This window comes from Pseudophryne corroboree, chromosome 5, assembly GCF_028390025.1.
Source record: "Pseudophryne corroboree isolate aPseCor3 chromosome 5, aPseCor3.hap2, whole genome shotgun sequence".
In the NCBI taxonomy this organism is placed as follows: domain Eukaryota; kingdom Metazoa; phylum Chordata; class Amphibia; order Anura; family Myobatrachidae; genus Pseudophryne; species Pseudophryne corroboree.
Genome location: NC_086448.1, coordinates 51,311,917 through 51,331,424, shown reverse-complemented (window position 1 = coordinate 51,331,424; position 19,508 = coordinate 51,311,917). Strand labels below are relative to the sequence as shown.

General features: G+C 46.8%; 1 protein-coding gene across 1 annotated transcript in view; it reads right to left on the bottom strand.

Moving 5' to 3' along the window:
• The window catches only part of KCNQ3 (potassium voltage-gated channel subfamily Q member 3), a 369,444-nt gene that overhangs the window by 52,587 nt on the left and 297,349 nt on the right, over nucleotides 1–19,508 (bottom strand). The gene's annotated exons all lie outside the window — the stretch shown is intronic.

Sequence of the window (19,508 nt, the reverse complement as noted above, 5' to 3'; positions counted from 1 at the left end):
TGTCCGCAGTGCGACTGCGCCAAGTAAATTTGCTATGCAGTTAGGTATTTTACTCACGGCATTACGAGGATTTTTCTTCGTTCTGGTGATCGGAGTGTGATTGACAGGAAGTGGGTGTTTCTGGACGGAAACTGGCCGTTTTATGGGTGGGTGTGAAAAAACGCTACCGTTTCTGGGAAAAACGCGGGAGTGGCTGGAGAAACGGAGGAGTGTCTGGGCGAACGCTGGGTGTGTTTGTGACGTCACACCAGGAACGAAACTGACTGAACTGATCGCAGATGCCGAGTAAGTCTGGAGCTACTCAGAAACTGCTAAGAAGTGTCTATTCGCAATTCTGCTAATCTTTCGTTCGCAATTTTACTATGCTAAGATTCACTCCCAGTAGGCGGCGGCTTAGCGTGTGCAAAGCTGCTAAAAGCAGCTAACGAGCGAACAACTCGGAATGACCCCCTTTGTCTGTTTTCCAGTGTTTGGGAGCAAATGGTCATTTGTCATTTGCTCCCATACACATGACCAAATTTTTGTTCCAACCAGTGAATTGCTTGGTTCGGACAGACATTCTTAAACTGTATGGACAGATTTACATATAGCATATTGACAGATGGCAAGATTGAAAGAAATGTGTTGCTATTTCAGCTTCTTCTTTTTTTTGCTTCTTATGGATTATCTGCAAACTGGAGTTTGAAGTTTTTCATTATTTCACTTTCACGTCCAAGTATAGCTGTGTACACACTTGAGCGACGGGCATATGTTCCGACATCGGAACATATGCCCATCAGCCACGATTGTGTGTACACACTTGAGCGATGTTAATGAAGGACAGAACGTGATCATCCCGTCCTTCATTAGCATACTACAGGACGCTAGCTTTGATGTACAGCAAACCTGACGAGGTCGCGAGCGTTTCGGGCATACACACACTGAACGATATTCCCGATAGGTAATTCCGATTCGGCATATCAGGTCAATATCGCTCCAGTGTGTACCCAGCTTTAGACTAAACAGTAAATGCTATGCTTGTGTTTCTATATGATGAATAATATGACATTTAAAACATTCCATGTTATGCAGATTTTGGCCAAATGTGATCTCTGTCCTAATGCAATAAGATAAATATGTACTTACTCATACCTCCCAACTTTCATTAAGGCGAACGCTGGACTTCTGCGCGGCGAAGCTGCACCCGCCTGAAAAGGGGCGTGACCTCACCTAAAGGGGGCGTGGCTATGCAGCAATGCCTCGATTGCGAGCCAGGCCCCCATTTTCCGTCACTATGGGGACACGGCTAGCGCTCTGTGCTTCCCAACTGCCCCCCCCCCCACCTCCACCCCCGCCACACACACACCGCGGGACACTGCAGCCCTGCACTTTTTCTAGGGAGCCGTTTCCAGACTGTGCACTTGTATTATACACATACTTGCCGACTTTCTGGCTGCTCTCTCCGGGAGAGAGCAGCCAGGTCGGCTCAAGAGGGGGGCGGGCAGTGATGGGGCGTGCAGAGGGGGGCGGGCCAGAGGCGTGACGGGGCGTGGCGGAGGCGGGACGGGGGCGTGGTTTCGGGACCGCGTCACGTAAGCCACGCCCCCCGCTGTGTAATGCCGCTATTACCAGCATTATACAGCTGGGGGCGTGGCTATGATGACGCGATTCAACAAGAATCGCGTCATCGCCTGCCCGGACCGCCCACTTTACTCGCTAAGTGGGCGGCCGGGCAGTGGGGAACCCCTGGAATCGGGAGACTTGCCTGTTCTTCCGGGGGGCCGGGAGGGTCACCCGATTTTCGGGAGCCTCCCGGCCATTCCGGGAGAGTAGGCAAGTCTGATTATACATTGTACATATGTTACCTTATGCTGCACAGGACTATGGTGTATTCTCTACAGTGCATTGCTATTATTAATCTGGTACATTATCATGCATGCACCAGCAGTATTTACTATATGTATATTTATCAAGGGGCCCACACCATGTGCTCTCTAATGGTTAGCCAAACCTCTGTGGAGACTGGCCACACCTAGGGTTGCCACCTCATGCATCATCAATTCCTGGAGATCCACCCCCCCAATCCCAACTCTCCCCCCCGCGGCACCAAGCAATGTTCATGTAAATAAAATTACCGTATATACCGAGTACTCGAGTATAAGCCGACTTTTTCAGCACTTTTTTTTGTGCTGAAAAAGCCACCTCGGCTTATACTCGAGTCAGTGGCAGTGCAGTGTGAAGGAGGGACACGGAGCGCACAGCGTACGACTCTCCTGTGTCCCTCCTGCAACTCCGGCGGCAGCGGCGGGTCTATTAAAGGAAGTACCCGTTCGTGATCTCTGATCACGAACCGGTACTTCCTTTAATAGACCCGCCGCGGCCGCCGGAGATGCAGGAGGGACACAGGAGAGGCGCTCGCTGTGCGCTCCGTGTCCCTCCTTCAGAAGACAGCGCGGGATCGACGGAGGGGTAAGTAACAGCACTGGGGGAGCATATTTGGCACTTGGGGAGGGGGCATATGTGGCAGCATGAGGGGCATATGTGGCAGCATGAGGGGCATATGTGGCAACATGAGGGGCATATGTGGCAGCATGAGGAGCATATGTGGCAGCATGAGGGGCATATCTGGCAGCATGAGGGGCATATCTGGCAGCATGAGGGGCATATGTGGCAGCATGAGGGGCATATCTGGCAGCATGAGAGCATATCTGGCAGCATGAGGGGCATATCTGGCAGCATGAGGGGCATATCTGGCAGCATGAGGGGCATATCTGGCAGCATGAGGGCATATCTGGCACATCTGGCACTGTGGGGCATATGTGGCAGCATGAGGGCATATCTGGCACTGTGGGGGCATATCTGGCACTATGGGGCATATTTGGCAGCATGAGGGCATATCTGGCACTGTGGGGGCATATCTGGCAGCTTGAGGGCATATCTGGCACTAAGGGGCATATCTGGCAGCATGAGGGCATATCTGGCACTGTGGGGGCATATCTGGCAGTATGGGGGCATATCTGGCACTGAGGGCTGTGTACGGCTAGAGCTGCATTTCCCACCCTAGGCTTATACTCGAGTCAATAAGTTTTCCCAGGTTTTTGTGGTAGAATTAGGTGCCTCGGCTTATATTCGGGTCGACTTATACTCGAGTATATACGGTATGTACCATATTTATAAAATATTTTATGTACAAACAATCTGAATGAAACCGTGCATCTATATAAATAGGAATATAATAGTCGCCACTTGGGATAAATTACAGGCATTTGGTGCCTTAAAACTAGATTGTGTGAAAGAGGGAAGAACCATGGAAGTGTAAGTGTTGTGCACAACCTAATTAATATCAAGCTTCAACAGGTTACTAAAAGGTGTCTGTTAGTGATTAAAAAATATACATATATCTATATATAACTTGAGCCTCTATTTGTTTCATGCATGCTCATTATATTATAAATATATGTGTGACATGCCTGTCAGCTCTCGTTGCTCTTCTCACATGAGCCGAGCCGGCGTAACTTCACCACCACAGCCCGGGGAAACGCTGAGGAAGAGCTGCCGATGGCAGTGTCATGGCAGCTTAGGTTCAGTCTGGGCTGAACACAGTCTCACGAGATTTGATGTCATCATCTCGCGAGACATTCACTGTAATTCACTGAGTTTCTCGGCTGCCAAGGAGCACTATTGGTGGTCCCAGGGCCCCCTTATTCCTGGAGAATCCAGGAATCCGGGTGAAGGGAAAAGCCTCCTGGAGGGTTGCCACCAAATCCTGGAGAATCCAGGAAATCAGGGAGAGGTGGCAACCCTAGCCACACCCCTTCTAGACACTGGTCACACCCCTAAGCATGGGCCCCTATAACTGCGTTCCCCTGGTGTGCTCTTCATGCCCCAGTCTGACATTGTACTTACTGCACAGTGACAAGCTTTGGTATAGAAACATAGAAACATAGAATTTGACGGCAGACAAGAACCACTTGGCCCATCTAGTCTGCCCTTTTTTTTTTTTTTACCATATTTTTATCTCTAACCTTGTTTGATCCTTATTTCTTTGTAAGGATATCCTTATGTCTAGCCCATGCATGTTTAAATTGCTCTACTGTCTTAGCCTCTACCACCTCTGATGGGAGGCTATTCCACTTGTCCACTACCCTTTCTGTGAAGTAATTTTTCCTCACATTTCCCCTGAACCTCCCCCCCTCCAGTCTCAGTGCATGTCCTCGTGTCCTATTGCTTCTCTTCATTTGGAGAATGTTTCCCTCCTGGACTTTGTTAAAAACCCTTGATATATTTGAAAGTTTCTATCATGTCTCCCCTTTCCCTTCTCTGCTCCAAACTATACATATTGAGATATTTTAGTCTTTCTGGGTATGTTTTGTGATGTAGGCCATGCACCATTTTAGTTGCCCTTCTTTGTACAGTTTCCTGGAGGCCATATCCTTTTGAAGAACTGGCCTCCAGAATTGAACACAGTATTCTAGATGAGGCCGTACCAATGACCTATACAGTGGCATTATTACTTCTTTCTTTCTGCTGCTGATTCCATTTCTTACAATCTTTTACTTCCAGTTTAGCAACCGTTGCAATTACCTAGGCTGAATTAATTACAAATAAAACATCACTCTCAGCACAGGCCTAATAATCAATAAAATTAATTAATCAATAAAATAGGAAGTTGGGTGTCGAGCAAAGGTAAACGGACGTAAGCTCCTATCTTAACTATCCATGACTGAAAATGTTCTGTAACTCATTCAGTACGCCTTTCTCTGTCATTCATCTGCCAATTTGCATACAATTATATAAACAGATACTGACATAAATTATTACTCAGCAGAGGTCTAATGTAGTAATATCACCCAATGACATCTAAAGGACAGTGCCACCTATTGGGCAAAGTATTGTAAAAATAGGAAATTTGCTTGGAAGTTGTAAAGTAATAATTTTCAAATGAAAAATCTCCCTGGCTTCGGGTTAACCTTTCTTTTTGAAAACATATGTATTATTTCCAGCAGTATGCACCTTTATATCTGACAAATGATTCAACAATACTAATATATAATAATATAATGTAGATGGAGCATTACCTAATCTCAATGTGAATTATGAATAAGGATAAAAGATGTGTACACAGCAGGGACAGCCATTTTGGGGGATTGTCATTCTAATGGATATTGGTTCAGAACACAAAATGGCCGCCTGTGCTGTATGTGGGTAATTAATGAAATCTAATACAGATTTGCCGATCAGTGGCACAGACTCATATCCAGAGAAGGAGGTAAAAATACATGCAGATACCGTATTAGAGCTACGCAGGCACATAATAACACACATGCATCAATAAGGTGTTTAACAAGCTCATGCAACAATACTTCATTCATCTGTGTGCTGTACACAGCTGCATACAATACAATAACCAATCTATAGTATAATCAACAGTATATATGTAATAAACAATCTTCATGGCCTGTATACAGGGCCGCTGAGAGCTGAGCAGGGGCTGGGTACTGAGGGGCATGACAAAACCTGGAAGGTGTGGCCATACCCCGTCCCAACAAAAATCTTTGTGTGGTGCCGCAAAGTGGCTCTGTGCATTGCAAAGAGGGACATTTGTCTCCCTCTCATCAGCTGACTGGGACCCTCAAACAAGCCCGGACCCCGGTGAATAGTACCAACTCCCTCACTTCTCAGTGCCCCTGCCTGTATATCCTACATCCTGACCACCCATTTGTCTTTCTCATCCTCGGACTGACACCATACTCATCTACTCACCCAGAATATACAGGAGACTCCAGAATTTCTGAGAGTTCTCCCTGACTCCAGTGAGAGCACGGAAACCGCCCAGATCCTGCCCACTTCTCTATGGAAGGGACTGCAAATCCGGCTCTGCCTCCGGTGGCATGATGCAGCATTACAACGTAGAAACTGGGCCATGATGTTGGCAATCATAACACAACACTCCCTGCACAAACCACTCAGAATGATTGACAATGAAATCCTGCTACAATGCATACTTTGTTAGGATTCAGACTCCCGTGTTTAGGTTGACATCGATGGTGTAATTATAATGGGTGCATGTGTCAAGAGGGTCCTCGATCCTGTGGTGCCATCTCTCCAGTAATGTAATCAAAGAGATGGTGGCACGGCAGTAGATAACTAAGACCCTGTCATAGCACTGATTATAATGGGGGCACCGACGACTATACCTGGCACTTAGGTATGGGGGTCACTGTTTGGTACTGTACAGTCACCCTGCTTGACATGATTAATGATAAATGGGCACCTTTTTTTGTAACTAAAGGTAACAAAGGTGAATGTACACAAATACAATCACAGCTACCACAGGGTATGTTTATGTATACTTAATTAAAGCTATAGGGCCTGGTTCTGAGTCACAAGCAAACTGGATACAATTTGGTCAGCAGCTAGATATAGAACCTGCACAGAAGTCTGGCTACATGAATACTACATGTCACTCCCACAAAAGGGATCTCTTGCATGTATTCCTAAGATCGCCGCCCCGCTGACTCTTATAAACGGCTTTTTCATGGACAGAAACAGCCGTGCACAGAGGTTACATGACGGAGCGCATGCTTGGTGCTGTGCAGAAGTGCTAGACTGGACTTGCCTGTGACTCACACTTAGAGGCCTATTTATCACCATCCGCATCCAGGATGTGGATGACAGGTGATAAAATCGCCCAAACTCGCACTGCGATAATTTATTACATTGCAGGGATGTATCAATTATCACATGCAGGGACAGAGCTTGCGGTCAAGCTCTGTCCCTGCGATGACACTCCGCAGCATCATCAGGGTATTTTTTGTAAAAAATACCCCGATGTCCTGCTGCGCATGCGCCGCCCCCGCTGACATTGCCGCTACCACCGCCGCCTGGTCGACCCCCCGTTGCGACTACCCCCACGCGCCACGGACCCCCCCCAGCAGATCAATATACTCACCTGTCCAGGGAGCTGTTCTGCGCTGCTTCTGCTGGGCTGCCCGGCGCCGGATCCTGTGCGCTGTGGTGACCCCTGGTGCTATAAAGTGTGCTGCCGCTTTGCAGCATCACTTAACTGCACCAGGGTCACATTGCAGCACATGGGGGACCCGGCGCTCAGCAGCGCTCACCGGAGGAGCGCACACCGGCTCCCTGGACAAGTGAGTATGGCTTGTTTGTTTTTTACTTTTTTTTTTTACTTTTTACACTCTGATCAGCTTGTGTGTCCATCGGACACAGAGCTGATCTCTGGAGACTTGTTCGCGCTCAGCTTTCTCTGCCAGGGGCAAATGCCACATTATTGCAGTGCTGCCCTGTGATAGATTATCACAGGGCACACTGCAGTGTTTTTTCACATTTTTTTTAAGTAAATCTGGTCAGATCGCATTTCCCATTATAAGTATGTGATGTGGCTTACTAAAAAAAAGTAAATTAAAGGGTTTGGAGCGCTCCAAATGCCTTTTAATAAATTCAGGTGATACTAAAATAATGTGAAAAGGGTGTGAAAACAGAAAACACCCTTTTTCACATTATTTTAGTAAATATAATGTTAATACATAGACCTGTAATGCCCTTAAACAACGGCTATAAAAAGTACAAAGTCTCTTTTTTTTCATTGTATTTACAAAAAACACATCTTAAGCTTTTTCTATAATGCAAATAAAGAAAAGTCAATCATTCTTTGTGGAAGTATTAACCCCCATTACTAAGGGTGTGTACACACGGTGAGATTCGGGCTATGCCCGATTCTCACCATGCGACAGGGGCCGGGTCGGCACTTAGCCAGTATCGCAAGCACATAATAAGTGTGCTTGCGATACTTGCTATGTGCGATTTTGGCTAAGTCCCGATTTTGGCTATCTCTTCTATAAAGATTGGCAAAATTGACTTGCCTGCACAGTCTATTTTTTCTTTCGATGCCGACCGCGCGGGACCGCGCATCGGCATCGAATCGGGATCGCAAGGTGACTGTCACCATGCGATCTGCACTAACTTTTCTTCCGATTTTGACTATATAGTCAGAATCGGAAGAAAAAATCTCACCGTGTGTATACACCTTAAGATACACCTGGTGTTGTTATTTATCACCAGAGAACACTAAAAGGCCTTACCTGGAGTCTCAGCTGTGTACAGTAAAACGTCCTAATTCAGACTCGGAAACAGCGGAGCAATGTTTCCCACCTGTGAATGCCTCCTTCCTTTCTACCTATGAAGTCACAGTTTAGATTTGGACGCAGAGAAGCATAAATATGAGGGGGTGCCTGGGCGGTGACTGGAAGGTAACTTACAGGCATATTTGTGTGCGGACCTTAGAAAATCCCCACGGTGAGGTTTTTTTTCCTGCAGCTGTATGCTTTGTCCTATTTAATTGCAGAAGACAAAGTGAGCGGCAAATCGCCGCGTCTGTCCTCTTACAGCCCCAGAGCGAGTCTGATTTTTCCTAAAATCATTATTTTAAGGAAAAATTGTCCAGACTTTCTTCAGAACCCCATAGACACCTCCCCATGACTAATCAAACAATTAGAAGTTTCTAATTAGCTTAATTAGGGGTACATTTACTAAGCAGTGATAAGAGTGGAGAAGTGAGTCAGTGGAGAAGTTGCCCATGGCAACCAATCAGCACTGAAGTAACATCTATAATTTGCATACTATAAAATGATACAGAGCTGCTGATTGGTTGATGGGGAAATTTCTCCACTGGCTCACTTCTCTGCTCTTATCACTGCTTAGTAAATGTACCCCTTAGTCCTTAATTACTCCCCTTCTGCAGCACTGTCATGTTCTTCCACATCCCGGCTAGGGTAAGCGCCTCAGTGCTACCCGCTGATGCCCACTTCCAGCGTGAAGTGACCAGTCCGGGTGGACTGATGACATGAATCCTGCTGAATCCCACCATTATGGCTCCTCCTCCCGCTTTACAATGATGTAATTGTGGCTTTGTATAACGAGCCATGATGATGCACTTCTGCTGTCATGCCCTGCTCCGCCCACATGGTTGTGCCCTGGCCTGCACCTCCTGACTGGCAGCCAGGAAGTTAGTAAGTGTGTGATATCTGGGCCCTGTAGTTCCCCAGCAAAAAAATGATCTACTTTTTAACCATTTCATCACCCCTACATCCACCGCATACAATGGGGTCTATGTACTAAGCCTTGAGAGAGATAAAGTGGATGCAGATAGAGTACCAGCCAATCAGCTCCTGTCATTTTTCAAACCCAGCTTGTAATATGACACTTAGCAGCTGATTGGCTGGTACTTATCTCTCTCCAAGGCTTAGTAAATAGACCCCAGTATTTGTAACGAGCCCCAGTGCTTTAGCTTACCAAACACCCACCACCACCACCAATTTTACAACTAAACACTGTAAAGCATGAGAGGACACGGGCTGCTATCCGATGTCTCCACTGTACAGCTGGCCCCACGCAGGCCCATCCCGCCTCTGGAGCTGCGGCCCAGAAGTACTGATCAATTTGACCTCACACTTGGATGGCCAAATCTGACATGGACCAATAAAACAGCCCCATGGGGTCTCTGGAGGATCTATACACACTGTGTTATGTGCACATTAAGTGGTATAAATGAATATGTATGGAACATGAGTAATTAACATGAATTAAAAACAAATCATCACATAATGAAGTCCAGTAAACATGACTCGATGGGGGTTGTAGTGCACCAAGGTCCTCCTAGACAGATCCGCACATGACATTCCACCATGTACTGGGCTCGGCCACCAAGCATCCCTGGAACTTGTTATAAAATGTTGCCAAGTATGACAGTCACATATCAAAGTAAACTCCAAGTATATATATATATATATATATATAATAAGAATTTACTCACCGGTAATTCTATTTGTTTCTCGTAGTCCGTAGTGGATGCTGGGTATTCCGTAAGGACCATGGGGAATAGACGGGCTCCGCAGGAGACTGGGCACTCTAAAAGAAAGATTAGGTACTATCTGGTGTGCACTGGCTCCTCCCTCTATGCCCCTCCTCCAGACCTCAGTTAGGGAAACTGTGCCCGGAAGAGCTGACACTACAAGGAAAGGATTTGGAATCCAGGGTAAGACTCATACCAGCCACACCAATCACACCGTACAACTTGTGATAACTATACCCAGTTAACAGCATGAACAACAAATGAGCCTCATTAACAGATGGCTCATAACAAAACCCTTTAGTTAAGCAATAACTATATACACGTATTGCAGAGAGTCCGCACTTGGGACGGGCTCCCAGCATCCACTACGGACTACGAGAAATAGAATTACCGGTGAGTAAATTCTTATTTTCTCTGACGTCCTAGTGGATGCTGGGTACTCCGTAAGGACCATGGGGATTATACCAAAGCTCCCAAACGGGCGGGAGAGTGCGGATGACTCTGCAGCACCGCAAGAGCAAACTCAAGGTCCTCCTCAGCCAGGGTATCAAACTTGTAGAATTTTGCAAACGTGTTTGACCCCGACCAGGTAGCAGCTCGGCAAAGTTGTAATGCCGAGACCCCTTGGGCAGCCGCCCAAGAAGAGCCCCCTTCCTCGTGGAATGGGCGTTTACTGATTTAGGATGCAGCAGTCCAGCCGCAGAATGTGCAAGTTGAATCGTGCTACAGATCCAGCGAGCAGTAGTCTGCTTAGAAGCAGGAGCACCCAGCTTGTTGGGTGCATGCAGGATAACAGCGAGTCAGTATTTCTGACTCTAGCCGTCCTGGAAACATAGATTTTCAGGGCCCGGACTACATCCAGCAACTTGGAGGCCTCCAAGTCCCGAGTAGCTACAGGCACCACAATAGGTTGGTTCAAATGAAACGCTGATACCACCTTAGGGAGAAATTGGGGACGAATCCTCAATTCTGCCCTGTCCCTATGGAAGATCAGATAAGGGCTTTCACATGACAAAGCCGCCAATTCTGACACACGCCTAGCCGAAGCCAAGGACAAATATATATATGACCACCTTCCACGTGAGATACTTCAACTCCACGTTCCGAAGTGGCTCAAAACAATGTGATTTCAGGAAATCCAACACTACGTTGAGATCCCAAGGTGCCACTGGAGGCACAAAAGGGGGCTGAATATGCAGCACTCCCTTAACAACGTCTGAACTTCAGGCAGCGTCTTTCCTAGCCTTTAACAGCGTAGGAATCACTTCATCTGGAACGCCCTTTTCCGTTAGGATCCGGCGTTCAACCGCCAAGCCTTCAAACGCAGCCGCGGTAAGTCTTGGAACAGACAGGGCCCCTGCAGTAACAGGTCCTGTCTGAGAGACAGAGGCCATGGGTCCTCCGAGATCATTTCTTGTAGTTCTGGGTACCGTTCTTCTTGGCCAATCCGGAACTACGAGTATATTTCTTACTCCTCTTTTACTTACTATCCTCAGTACCTTGGGTATGAGAGGAAGAGGAGGGAACACATCAACCGACTGGTACACCCACGGTGTCACTAGTGCGTCCACAGCTATCGCCTGAGGGTCTCTTGACCTGGCGCAATACTTTTTTAGCTTTTTGTTGAGGCGGGACGCCATCATGTCCACCTGTGGCCATTCCCAACGGTTCACAATCTGCGTGAAGACTTCTGGATGAAGTCCCCACTCTCCCGGGTGGAGGTCGTGCCTGCTGAGGAAGTCTGCTTCCTAGTTTTCCACACCCGGAATGAACACTGCTGACAGTGTTAGCACGTGATACTCTGCCCATCGGAGAATCCTTGTGGCTTCTGCCAACGCCATCCTGCTTCTTGTGCCGCCTTGTCGGTTTACATGGGCGACAGCCGTGATGTTGTCTGACTGAATCAGCACCGGCTGGTTTTGAAGCAGGGGTTCTGCTTGCCTTAGGGCATTGTAAATGGCCCTTAGGTCCAGAATATTTATGTGTAGGGAAGTCTCCTGACTCGACCATTGTCCTTGGAAATTTCTTCCCTGAGGGACTGCTCCCCAACCTCGGAGGCTTGCATCCGTGGTCACCAGGACCCAGTCCTGAATGCCGAATCTGCGGCCCTCGAGAAGATGAGCACTCTGCAGCCACCACAGCAGAGACACCCTGGCCCTCGGGGACAGGGTGATCAGCCGATGCATCAGAAGATGCGATCCTCACTTGTCTAACAGGTCCCACTGAAAGTTCCTTGCATGGAACCTGCCGAAGGGAATTGCTTCGTAAGAAGCTACCATCTTTTCCAGGACTCGCGTGCAATGATGCACCGACACCTGTTTTGGTTTCAGGAGGTCTCTGACCCGAGATGACAACTCCTTGGCCTTCTCCTCCGGGAGAAACACCTTCTTCTGTTCTGTGTCCAGAAACATGCCTAATATCAGCAGACGCGTCGTAGGAACCAGCTGCGACTTTGGGATATTCAGAATCCAGCCGTGCTGTTGTAGCACTTCCTGAGATAGTGCTACTCCAATCAACGGCTGCTCCTTGGACCTCGCCTTTATAAGGAGATCGTCCAAGTACGGGATAATTATAACTCCCTTCTTTCGAAGGAGTATCATCATTTTGGCCATTATCTTGGAACACACCCTCGGTGCCATGGACAGACCAAACGGCAACGTCTGGAATTGGTAATGGCAGTTCTGTACCACAACCTTGAGGTACTCCTGGTGAGGTGGGTAAATGGGGACATGTAGGTAAGCATCCATGATGTCCAGTGATACCATGTAATCCCCCTCTTCCAGGCTTGCAATAACCGCCCTGAGCGATTCCATTTTGAACTTGAACTTCCTTATATAAGTGTTCAAGGATTTCAAATTTAGAATGGGTCTCACCGAACCGTCTGGTTTCGGTACCACAAACATTGTGGAATAGTAACCCCGTCCCTGTTGAAGGAGGGGAACTTTTATTATCACCTGCTGGAGGTACAGCTTGTGAATTGCCGCCAGTACTACCTCCCTGTCCTGGGGAGTAGCTGGCAAGGCTGATTTGAGGTAACGGCGAGGGGGAGACGCCACGAATTCCAGCTTGTATCCCTGAGATACCACTTGTAGAACCCAGAGATCCACCTGTTAGCGAACCCACTGGTCACTGAAGTTCCGGAGACGCGCCCCCACCGCACCTGGCTCCGTCTGTGGAGCCCCAGCGTCATGCGGTGGACGTAGTAGAAGCAGGGGAGGATTTTTGTTCCTGGGAACTGGCTGTCTGGTGCAGCTTTTTCCCTCTCCCCCTGCCTCTGGGCAGAAAGGAAGCACCTTTGATCCGCTTGCCTTTCTGAGGCCGAAAGGACTGTACCTGATAGTACGGTGCTTTCTTAGGTTGTGAGGGAGCCTGAGGTAAAAAAATGTCGATTTCCCAGCTGTTGCTGTGGATACGAGGTCCGAGAGACCATCCCCAAACAATTCCTCACCCTTATAAGGCAAAACCTCCATGTGCCTTTTAGAATCAGCATCACCTGTCCACTGCCGGGTCCATAATACCCTCCTGGCAGAAATGGACATTGCATTAATTCTAGATGCCAGCCGGCAAATATCCCTCTGTGCATCCCTCATAAATAAGACGACGTCTTTAATATGCACTATGGTTAGCAAAATAGTATCCCTGTCGAGGGTATCAATATTATCTGACAGGGTATCAGACCACACTGCAGCAGCACTACACATCCATGCTGAAGCAATTGCAGGTCTCAGTAGAGTACCTGAGTGTGTATATACAGACTTCAGGATAGCCTCCTGCTTTCTATCAGCAGGCTCCTTCAAGGCGGCCGTATCTTGAGACGGCAGTGCCACCTTTTTTGACAAGCGTGTGAGCGCCTTATCCACCCTAGGAGATATCTCCCAACGTGACCTATCCTCTGGCGGGAAAGGGTACGACATCAGTAACTTTTTAGAAATTACCAGTTTTTTATCGGGGGAACCCCACGCTTCTTCACACACTTCATTCAACTCATCTGATGGGGGGAAAAACACTGGCTGCTTTTTCTCCCCAAACATAATACCCTTTTTAGTGGTACCTGGGTTAATGTCAGAAATGTGTAACACATTTTTCATTGCCGTAATCATGCAACGGATGCCCCTTGTGGATTGTGTATATGTCTCATCCTCGTCGACACTGGAGTCAGACTCCGTGTTGACATCTGTGTCTGCCATCTGAGGTAGCGGGCGTTTGTGAGCCCCTGATGGTCTTTGAGACGCCTGGGCAGGCACGGGCTGAGAAGCCGGCTGTCCTACGGCTGTTACGTCATCCAGCCTTTTATGTAAGGAGTTGACACTGTCGGTTAATACCTTCCACATATCCACCCACTCTGGTGTCGGCCCCGCAGGGGGTGACATCACACTTATCGGCACCTGCTCCGCCTCCACATAAGCCTCCTCATCAAACATGTCGACACAGCCGTACCGACACACCGCACACACACAGGGAATGCTCTGACTGAGGACAGGACCCCACAAAGTCCTTTGGGGAGACAGAGAGAGAGTATGCCAGCACACACCACAGCGCTATATAATCAGGGATTTTCACTAACACAAAGTGATTTTTCCCTATAGCTGCTATACATATACAGTTTGCGCCTAAATTTAGTGCCCCCCCTCTCTTTGTTACCCTTTGAGCCTGGAAACTGCAGGGGAGAGCCTGGGGAGCTGTCTTCCAGCGGAGATGTGAAGAGGAAATGGCGCCAGTGTGCTGAGGGAGATAGCCCCGCCCCTTTCTCGGCGGACTTCTCCCGCTCTTATATTTATATTATGGCGGGGGATTTTTGCACATATATAGTTTTTTAGACTATATTATGTGCTATTTGCCAATGTAAGGTACTCTAATTGCAGCCCAGGGCGCCCCCCCCCCCAGCGCCCTGCACCCATCAGTGACCGGAGTATGTGGTGTGCATAGGGAGCAATGGCGCACAGCTGCAGTGCTGTGCGCTACCTTAATGAAGACCATAGTCTTCAGCCGCCGATTTTCAGGATGTTCTTCTTGCTTCTGGCTCTGCAAGGGGGGCGGCGGCGCGGCTCCGGGACCAGACGATCGAGGTCGGGCCCTGTGTTCGATCCCTCTGGAGCTAATGGTGTCCAGTAGCCTAAGAAGCCCAAGCTAGCTGCAAGCAGGTAGGTTCGCTTCTCTCCCCTTAGTCCCTCGTAGCAGTGAGTCTGTTGCCAGCAGATCTCACTGAAAATACAAAACCTAACAAATACTTTCTTTACTAGAAGCTCAGGAGAGCCCCTAGTGTGCAACCAGCTCGGGCCGGGCACAGATTCTAACTGAGGTCTGGAGGAGGGGCATAGAGGGAGGAGCCAGTGCACACCAGATAGTACCTAATCTTTCTTTTAGAGTGCCCAGTCTCCTGCGGAGCCCGTCTATTCCCCATGGTCCTTACGGAGTACCCAGCATCCACTAGGACGTCAGAGAAATATATATATATATATATATATATATGTATACTAAATCATCTGTCACTGTAGCAATATCCTGAGTACATTGGAAGTCTCACAACAGAACATTTATAGATGGAGTTTAAGATCATACATGTTGACATTCAGCAATATGCTATGTCGGCATGCCCTCTTATAGAGTCTATGTAAGTCATTAGCAAAACCAAATGCTCCGTCTACATACAGTACAGCGCAGGCACAAGGTCGTCATGCAATAAGTGATATGCAGGCCAGACCCTTATACCTAAGTTTCCTTTTGATGCTTGATCCAAAGAATGTATCAGTAACAATGACATTACTGTGAAGTGAAGGAGAGATGATTAGGATGGTCACCTGTAACACACATGCAATGTTTCTGTGACAGGGAAAAACAATGGAAGAAATGTTATGGAGTCACCTTCATTGTTGTCCTAGTTGATAGGATAACCAGAAGAGTAGCTTTGGGTGGAGTGTCATGAGATGAAATGAAAACCAAAAAGTTATGTACCCTCCAGGTTCCGTTCTCAGCAGTCCGGCTGTCGGTACAATGGTGCCACGTGGAGCCACAGGGCACAGCCATGCTCACTGTCCACTCAACCTCTTTCCAACACGTCCAGCGGGTGTGAGCAAGTCGAGTGGATGTCATTACCTATTCCCTGTGAAAGTCACCTTGCGGGCCCGCCTTACAGTGTTATATACGCTGGTATTGAATAATACATTTCTAGTGCGCCAGCAAAAGATGACTCTCATTTCTTCTCCTCTTTAATACGCTCATAGGTTACACAGGTTCTGTGGCTGATTACACCAGGTGAAAAGCAGACTTGAGGTCAGCCAGCCACAGAACCTGTATAATTCGTGAGTGTCCTGGTTTAATGGGATAGTATGGTTAGCATATCTATCTATCTATCTATCTATCTATCTATCTATCTATCTATCTATCTATCTATCTATCTATCTATCTATCTATCTATCTATCTATCTATCTATCATATACACACACACACACACACAGTCACACACACACACACACACACACACACACACATACATATAACAGAAAATGATTAATTCAGCCTCTTAGATAAAGGGCTTTATTTCCTTATAAAATATAAGTGGTGATTTAGTGTAGAAATTCCTATGACTTATGTTTTCCCTTTACCTATATATTGAGGCGCTCTGTATAACATTGCCTTATACTTCATTTTCTACACTAGTCTCATTTTTTTAAACTAGAAACTCATGTACATCCAGTTATAATTGATGTATAAAATGTATATATAAGATAGATAATTGGGAATGGTGTTGCGCTCAATCCGGGTGATTGGTCTGTTTATCAAATTAGATGGTTAATAAGATATGAGCCCTTGATTTCTTCAAGTATGGATAAGGATAAATAAATAATAAATGAGTAATTGGATGGTTAATGGTTAATTGAATATAAACCCTTAAATTCAGCAAATACTGGTGCGTATGTGATAAAATGATCAATGCATATAAATTTGAATGAGAAACGAATATAAAATTAAAATCAAATAAATGATGTATCAATTGGGTGCTTGGTGGTCCTATGTTTCAGATTGAAATGTATTGAAATCAATGATGATCATAAAAATTAGGTAACAATGTAACAATTTATTGTATTTAACTAAATAACTAAATAATGTGAAGAGGAGTGCTGGATGGCACTGATACGTAATGTCACTCTTGGTCAGCAAATAGTTTCAAACTAGCGGCGTCCCGCATGCATTTATTACTGTCTCTGTTAGAGTGCACTCTAGTTTTTCAGTCTCACAAATAGCGCTTATTCTGTATGTGCCACACTTGGAATCTTCACGGTGTGGGTATGGGGCAATTACACATGGAAGGTATGATAGGGAGGCTCTGGACTAATCTTACAGGCCGGCCTCAGCTTCCCGTGGTGCGCCTTGGAACAGACACCCCCTGAGAGCCGAGGCGCCGCACCGGTAATCTCGTCTGGGGCGAGGGAAAAATCAGAAAGCGCTCTCCGGAGCCGCCTAGTGAGTGACCCTCGCCGCAACAGAATCCACTTCTCCCAGAGGAAGGCCTTGGAAAGGCTGAAACGCGTTGGAGTAAAGACATACAGACTTTCAAGTTCTGCAGAACTACTTTTGCATACCAGATACATCGAGCTTCACATCTAACAAGACCCGGTCACGTGATCGGGAGAAACCCGGAAGCGGACCAGGTTGCTGAGCAACAGAAGACGGACAAGCCGGTGACGGGACTTGGCAAACACAGGAGAAGGTAGGAAGCGAGCCTCTGTTGCGGCGAGGGTCACTCACTAGGCGGCTCCGGAGAGCGCTCTCTGATTTTTCCCTCGCCCCAGACGAGATTACCGGTGCGGCGCCTCGGCTCTCAGGGGGTGTCTTTTCCAAGGCGCACCACGGGAAGCTGAGGCCGGCCTGTAAGATTAGTCCAGAGCCTCCCTATCATACCTTCCATGTGTAATTGCCCCATACCCACACCGTGAAGATTCCAAGTGTGGCACATACAGAATAAGCGCTATTTGTGAGACTGAAAAACTAGAGTGCACTCTAACAGAGACAGTAATAAATGCATGCGGGACGCCGCTAGTTTGAAACTATTTGCTGACCAAGAGTGACATTACGTATCAGTGCCATCCAGCACTCCTCTTCACATTATTTAGTTATTTAGTTAAATACAATAAATTGTTACATTGTTACCTAATTTTTATGATCATCATTGATTTCAATACATTTCAATCTGAAACATAGGACCAGCAAGCACCCAATTGATACATCATTTATTTGATTTTAATTTTATATTCGTTTCTCATTCAAATTTATATGCATTGATCATTTTATCACATACGCACCAGTATTTGCTGAATTTAAGGGTTTATATTCAATTAACCATTAACCATCCAATTACTCATTTATTATTTATTTATCCTTATCCATACTTGAAGAAATCAAGGGCTCATATCTTATTAACCATCTAATTGGATAAACAGACCAATCACCCGGATTGAGCGCAACACCATTCCCAATTATCTATATAGTCCCATCAGGTCAGTCACCTGAAGGTGTAGCAGCTCGTCCACACAAATAGATCCCAGTGCGCAGGTTATCACATTTCTACTGTATATATAAGATAGCTGTAACTCTGTAGCTTTGCTGCTGGTTACTGTGACATCACACCTAGCATGTGACATCACTAGCCTGTGACATCACAATGCTTCTTTTTGCAATATTCTATCTACAGTTGATGAAGTTTCCAGTTACCATGCAGGGAGACAGGTAGGAGGAGGTGAGTCCTACATAACAGGGTATGATGGAGGGGGGTAAGGAAGACAGAGTGCAGTATAGTCAGCTGAAAGGCAAGACAAGATAGACAGAACAGGGAATACAGGGGGGATCCGGTCTGAAGATCGACAGTGTCTAGGTCGACAATGTTTAGGTCGACCACTATAGGTCGACAGTCACTAGGTCGACATGGATGGAAGGTCGACAGGGTTTCTAGGTCGACATGTGCTAGGTCGACAGGTCTAAAGGTCGACATGAGTTTTTCACATTTTTTTTCTTTTTTTGAATTTTTTCATACTTAACGATCCACGTGGACTACGATTGGAACGGTAAAGTGTGCCGAGCGAAGCAGTAGCGGAGCGAAGGCACCATGCCCGAAGCATGGCGAGCGAAGCGAGCCATGCGAGGGGACGCGGTGCACTAATTTGGGATCCCGGTCACTCTACGAAGAAAACGACACCCAAAAAAAAAAATCCTCATGTCGACCTTTAGACCTGTCGACCTAGCACATGTCGACCTAGAAACCCTGTCGACCTTCCATCCATGTCGACCTAGTGACTGTCGACCTATAGTGGTCGACCTAAACATTGTCGACCTAGATACTGTCGATTTGATGAACCACACCCGAATACAGGTATAAGGACACATAATTAGGAGAAGCGCAGGAAGGAACAACATACAGTATTTAGGAATAAAAATGTAGCGTTACAGAAATAAAGAGGGCAGTATGGAGGGTAAGCACACATACAGGGGATGCAGATAACCTGGGTCTCTATGAGGCAGGATCTTGGCTTTGGGATGAAAAAGTTAATTTAAATAAATAAATGGGATACTGATAACTTTGGAAGTATGTGGTTTGGTTGAACGAATATTGGAAAACTGGTTGACTCACGGACATTTTATTGTACTTAAACTAGTACTATGCTT